This window comes from Aotus nancymaae, unplaced genomic scaffold (genome assembly GCF_030222135.1).
Source record: "Aotus nancymaae isolate 86718 unplaced genomic scaffold, 86718_ANA_hifiasm-v0.15.2.pri h1tg000020l, whole genome shotgun sequence".
Classification (NCBI taxonomy): Eukaryota; Metazoa; Chordata; class Mammalia; order Primates; family Aotidae; genus Aotus; species Aotus nancymaae.
Window position 1 is genome coordinate 59,359,452 of NW_026988432.1, and position 6,840 is coordinate 59,366,291.

Sequence of the window (6,840 nt, forward strand, 5' to 3'; positions counted from 1 at the left end):
GAGTACAAAAGGAGCTACTCCTCCTTCTGCAGCCACCTACAGACTGAAGCCCACTGGCCCAGGTGGAATCCCAGGCACATACCTCACAATGCCCCACCCTGGCTGCCACCCCTCCCCCGCTGCCTGGGCTGCCCCACCCTGTGGCTTATGATGCCACTGCTCTCCTGCAGTGCCAGTGGGGCTAAGGTTTTCATTCATCACCCACCAGCTTCCTGAGCTTTTTAGTCCTAAAAACAGGGTGATTCGTTACTGGAAGCCATCTTCAACCTGAAGATTATTTGAACCCAATGTGTTGAGAACACAAACGAAAACAAAAAATAACAGTAAAGAGTTTTCATAAATTAAGAGAAGCAAACAATAATGAAGTCCAAGAGAAAGAACACTGATTTCAGCAAACACTCAGGAATATTTACATCGTTATCATATACTGATCACGGATAAGATGGTTTCCACCTATCTTTTGCGGGAGAGCATCTTAAGTTCCTTTTGGTTAAAGAGTAGCTGCCATCTCTAAAGTCTCTAAACTAGTCTGAAAGAGGATGCTCTAAAAACACCGTGTCTTCCCCTTGCAGCACTGGGACCCGAGTCCCAACACTCAGAACAGATAGGAGGGGAAGGGCTTCTCCCTTGTCCCTCTCTAGGTGGACTGGGGACCCACTCTGGCCTCAGCATATGAAAATTCAGTCTGTGCAGGGCCTGGGGCCAGAGACAGGGTGACCGACCACGGCTTCTTCTGTTCCCAAAGGCTCCGAGGAGAGAAAGTCCTTTATAAGGAGTGAGGTAGGGTGGCCAGGACTCCTGCCCTCTTAGAGGGAACCTTGGTCCATACACAAGCACTCGGAGGGGATTAAGTCAGGGCCAGTTTGAGGGACACTGAAATGCGCGCCAAGGGATCAAAAATTCCACAGCCTTGCGGCTCATTCTGCCAGGGTTTGGGTGGAGTCGATGACCATCTTTGCAAGGCCACAGCCAATGCTGGGATCCTTAAGCACCTGCGATTTCACCAGGCCCAGCACGGAGGCTGGCTGGCGACGCATATCCCTCCCTACCCCATCCCAAGCAGGGCAAAAGCTTTCTTAAGTGTTGGCCCTGAGCCTCCTAAGGCCGCATCTTCAGCATCTCTGCCAGGCAACGCCACACGACTCCAGGACTGCCGGCTAGGACGCCGATGATGGCGGCCCCTCGGGGGGAGCCACCCCAGAAACCACGGTTTTTATGTGCTTAAAGACTAGGGCGGCAAAAACGCACGAGGAAAATACAATCTTTTCAAAAGAGCCTCCGAATCCTTCGGCTGGCCAGAACGGCAGAGCTGGGGGAGGAACGCACGGACGCGGAGCGGGAAAAGGAAACCAGAACGGAACCGTCTCCTGCCGAAATAGAACTCCCGCATGAATCGCGGGCTTTCGAGGCTCTGTGAGCCTTCCGCCACGCCGGCCCTGAAACGCCTGTCCGGTTTGCTCCAGGACGCGGCTTTGGCGCAAGGCGCGGCCAGGTTGAGACCTGCGGCTGTGGTTTGGGTTCTGAGCACCTTCCCCAGCCGCCCGGCCCGCGCTCCGCTCCCACCCGAGACCCGCCCAGCCCCGGCCCGGGGCGCCCCGTCCACCGCTCGCCGCAGCCACTGCGCTCCCAGCCGAGGTCAGGTGGCCAGCGACCGCGCAGCCCGCTGCCTACCGCAAACAGAAAGGCGCTTCTGAACGCGGCCGCTCCGCTGCTCGGCGCCAACTTCGCCCTGGCTGCTGCGGGCGCCAGCGGCCGGCAGGACTCACCTTTGCCAAGCAGCGGCAGCAGCAGTAGCAACGGCAACCGCAGCCCGGCGGCACCGGACGTCGCCTTCGCCTTCGCCATCGTTCGTGCGCACTGGGGCCGAGGCTGGAGGGACGGCGGCTGGGGCTGGAGGGTCTGGGTGGCGAGTGCAGCGCTCAGCTCGGCTGCCCCATCCCCGCCCGGGGCGCGGCGGACGCGACGGACACTGAGGGCGCGGGCTCCGGGGCACTCAGCGTTGCTGCGCGCCCAGCTTCGGTCGCGGAACTGAAGCTAAGCAAGCGCCGGCTGCGCCGGAGGAGCGGGCAGGGGAGGGGCAGGGCGGCGCGGGGGCGGGCCGGGGGCGGACCAGGCGGGGCCGGGTGCGGGCGGGGTGCGGGCAGAGGCGGGGCTCCGGTGCCGGCTCTGGCTGCGCGGGGTGCGGGCGGGGCGCGGCGCGCATAGGAGCCCAGTGCGGGACACGGGTCGCAGGCCGAGTGGGGATTGGGGAGGAGCGAGGTGCGGGAGCTGGGTGCAGCCGGGCGGGGCGCGGCAGGAGCTGGTGCGGACCTCGAGGGGCGCGGTGCGAGGGACCTCCGGAGCCCGGGTCCGCACACCTCTGCACGCAGAACCGCTCTTTCTACTCGCTGCTCCCGCTTGCCGTCCCTGCGTTTTGCCGTTTCTGCTGCACAGAGAGGGCAGGGATGCCACGCGGGATGCAGGTCTGGGTGACTGGCTCGGGATGCGACACCGGGGACTCAGAGAAGGGCGTCCCGCCTCCAGGCTCTCCGAGGAGCACAGGCTGCGCCATTTCCCAGAGGCAGGAGGCACAGTGGGAGCGCGGCCTCTGCTGGGGCCTGAGGCAGGAGGCGGGGAGGAGCTGAGCAGGGGAAGAGGGGCAGAATAGCCTCTTACAACATCCTGGGTAGTGGAGAGGGTTGGGTCCAGGACCGGCAGTCTGTGGTTCCCCCCGCTAGTACTGGTGGCTTCTGTGTACATTCGGGGCCATATTTTCAACAGCTCCAGTGCTGGAATCGAGAGAAAGTCGGCCTCAGGTATCTACCTCTGTAGGTATCCTGCCTAACCGGGCCTGGCCCTCAGAACCTGCCTCAGACCCTCACCCACCCCGCCCTGCACTTGCAGGGACCTAGGCACCCTCTTGAGTGGGAGGCGGCACAAGCGAGGTCAGGATGGGGTCAGGATGGGGTCATGTGTGAATAGTCGCTGGGGCTGTAAATGAGGGGTAAGTGCAGAGAGGCCCGGATTGGGAAGGGAAATGCCCCCCTCTTTCTTCTCTTAGGGACCCAAACTCACCTCCTCAGCCCCTGGGACTCACCCAGAACCTCATCAGGAGACCATCTAACTGAAGGATGAGGACAGTTGGAGGATCTTCTAAAGCCTTGCTCTTGCCTCATAGTTGATTTCCTTGCAGAACCCAGCCCCTCAGATGCAGCTGATGTCTTAGCCACCATGCACAGCAACCTTTTTTGTCTTCACAGTTGTGTCTCTGAAGCAGCTTGCAACTAAATAAAAGCAGCTCCATTAAGGACACGCCACTGGGGCTCTCGTGACCCGTACCAGGTGGGAGGAAGTGACCTCTGCTCTATTTCTCAGCCCCATACCCAACCAGGTGGTTGCCTGGTTACCCGTTTGCTTTTGTAACTTATCGGCATTCTCCAAATCCTAAAGACTTGGGTTTTAGTTCTGCACGTCTGGCTCTTGAAAGAAAGGCTGAATGAGATCCCTCATGGAGGTAAAGCTTTGGTCCCTGAATCATCTCTCTAGACAAAGAGGCAACCCTCTTTTTTGGGGGGGAGGTGAGAATGACTGGTGGAGAACCTCCCTACCCTGTGGACAAATGGGCAGCCCAGGACCGGACCCTCCAGCTCACTCAGGATAACAGCACCCTCAGGAGGCAGCAGTGTTCCGGTCTTACAGGTGAGGTAACTGAGGCTCCAGCCCAGGTGTTTCTTCTCTGGGGCTCTGGGGTCCTCGACCCACCCTGCTCATGGTTCTCCAGTGCCAGTGGAGGCTGGTCACCAGGCCCCAAGGTCAGATGTGGGGTGCTGGCCAGGGTGTGCACTTGCCACGAGCTGTTGGGTCCACATTTGGGCCCACACTTGGGATACACTGCTTTCAACCCTGTAGGATGGGAGAGAGACAGGTAAGCATCTCAGAGCAAAGGCACTCCCCCACCCTATGGCAGCATGTCCAGCTTGGCCAGGCATCTCCCAAGCTGCCAAGCTCCTGCTTCCATCCTTCTCCCCGTGCTCCTCTCCGTTCCCAGCCTCCGTGCCCTGGACTTATGCCCCTGGCCCTGGCCTCACTGGTCTGAGGGAAGGATGCTCCCAGAACACTCCACCCCGTACTCTGCAGGGACCTGGGTTTGCAGACAGCTCTCAGCCTTCCGACACTCATTGTTTTCAGCTGGACCCCTCATGCAAGGCCTAGATGCCTTGTAATCCATCTGTCCAGTGCCCCTGCCACCCCAGCAAAAAGGGTGGTCCATGGCACCTCTCAGCAAGCAAATGCATTTCCCTCACCTGCAAAATGGCTGCAGTGACAGACCCACCTCGCTCTGAGTCAGGATGTGGGTTCTGTGAGATGTGGGAGGGGAGGCCCCAGCGCAGAGCTGTAGATTCCCTGACAGTCAGTACTGTACAGGGTCATGGATATCTCAGGTGGGATCCAGGCATAGATCACAGAAATGACTTTTTGCTGGGCTGATGAGCTGGAGGTGGTCACTTGCTGAAGGCTCACTCAGAGCCTGTGTGAGGCCAAGGCTGGGCCTGGGAGGATGGGAGGAGAGGGAGGATGAGGAGCAGCTTGGGGGCCCTGCCCCTTTAGTTGAGGCTCCCAGGCAGCTGCAGACCTCACTCCCAGGTGACAGAGGTGCTGGCGGTAACTCCAGCCAGCCTGTGTATTGTTCTTTCCAGACTGAGCAAAGGAATTTTTCCTGCTTTAATGAAAACCTTGCAGTCAGGGAAGCCCCCCGACTAAATGACTGATACTCAACAGATAAGCACTTCTTAGAAATGTGTCCTAGTCAATGAAGAAGAGATAACAGTCAGTGAAATAAAAATTAATCTGGCCGCTATAGGAATTAATATAAAAACATCAGATGCAGAACTTATAAGGGATGCCACCTCCACCTAACCCTCCCTGGGTTAAATACCCTGGGGATGCTGATTTACATTCTGTGCTGCAGGTCTCTGCCACCATAATCGATAGGGATGAGAAATGGGGCCAGCTGGACCTGCCTGCCGGGGAGGGGTGGAGGCGAGTGTTCAGGGGGCGGGAGGCTGCTGGGAGCAGGGGCCCATCTGAGCTGTCCATCCCCTCCCTCTTCCACCCTGGTGAGCTCCAGGCCTGTAGCAGAGGGGTTTCCAGAGGCTTGGCCCAGGGCACCTCTCATCAAGCTTCTCCAGGGGAGGAGAGGGCAGGTAAGGGTGGGGTGGGGTGGGGTGGGGCAGGGTGGGGCTGGCTGGTCAGGTGCTGCCTGAGGCCCATGCAATGGGGCCCCCTCCCGGGGCCTGGGCTCAGAGATGCTCATGGCATTGGTAGTCCAGGATCAAGGCCTCCGAAGGCCACCCACCCTCTGAAGGTGCCGGGGAAGGGTATGTTCCAGCCTCTCCTTGCTTGTAGACAGCTGTCCCCTCCCTGTGTCTCTCCTCATGGTCTCCCCTCTGTTTGACCTTCCACCATCATGGCTCTGGAGAATGATGGACCGCACTCCCCACTTTGGTGAAGCTTGCCTGAGTCACTGTTTGCTCTGCTGTCCCCAGTCTAAGTGCTGCAGATGCCTTCAAGGAGTTGTAAGTCCAAGCCCTCGCTGGCCATGCCTGGGCTGCCTCTCTGCTTTCCCCTGCTGGAAGCAGCCGCAGGGCTGCAGGAGCAGCAAGGTCCCTACCCTCCTCTTCAGGGGCTGTGCTTGTTCAGCTCTGCCTCATCCTGTGCACACACCACATGGGGCAGAAGGGGTTGGGGGTGGGTGAGCTGTGCCATCAGTCCCTCCACCTGGAAGCCCTGGGGGAGACCAGCGAAGTGAGGACAGGATGTTTATTCCCACCTCCTCCTGGCAAGGCCCCAGCACCCACCACCCCCATGTCCATGTCCCTCTTTCTCAGCCAGGTTCAGAGGTCCAGCACCATCCCCTGAGCTCCTGCTGGGTCAGCCTCTCGCCAGGCTTGCAGGTTCCCCATGCTGCCCATACCTCTGCCCCTACAGGAAATCCTAGTCCCTGCTCTCTCCGTGTGCCCTCTGCTTCTGCTGGACCCTGGTCATATAGCCCCCAGCAAAACCCCCACAGGGCTAGCTGGTGTGTGGGGGGGGGCTCAGTCATTTGTCCCTGATGATGGCAGAACCCAGCCCTTCCCAATGCTTCTTGCTTCTGTCTCCTTTGCATGCCCCGATCTGAGCAGCCTGGGCGACTCCCATACCCACCGCCCACCCTGGGCTGACCCAAGACAAGCCCCACTTCCCATGCTGGAGTCCTAAGCCTTAGGACCTCAAAATGTGACTGTATTTGGAGCTCAGGTTATTAAAGAGGTAATCAAGACCAGATGTGGTCTCTGATCCAGTGTGACTGGTGTCCTTATAAAAAGGAAATTTGGACACCAGTAGACACACAGAGGGGAGACCATGAGGAGAGACACAGGGAGGGGACAGCTGTCTCTGAGTAAGGAGAGGCTGAAACAGACCTTTCCCTAGCACCTTCCAGGGACAGGTGGCCCTCGGAGGCCTTGAGCCCAGAGTTCCAGCCCTGGAACTAGGGGGCGGTAAACTGAGCCACCTGGTCTTTGGCCCTTCCTTACCTCAGCCCCAGAAACTCATGTACATTGCAAAGGAATTCACTGTAGGGAACAGAGAGTTTGTTTTGTTTTGTTTTTGTACAGTTTGCTTGTTTGTTTTTTATTTTTGGGGGAAGCTGGTGTCTTAGGTTTTTTTGGTGTTTAGTTGGTTTCGTGGCTTCATGAATCAGAATTTATTTACTAACGAACAGAGGTTGAGAGGAATCTGCTGACTGGTGGGAAGGGGCCTGGTGCAGTCTTGGCAGTGGCCTTGGTGGAGGCTGGTTCCACGGTTGCTGGAATAGAGGGG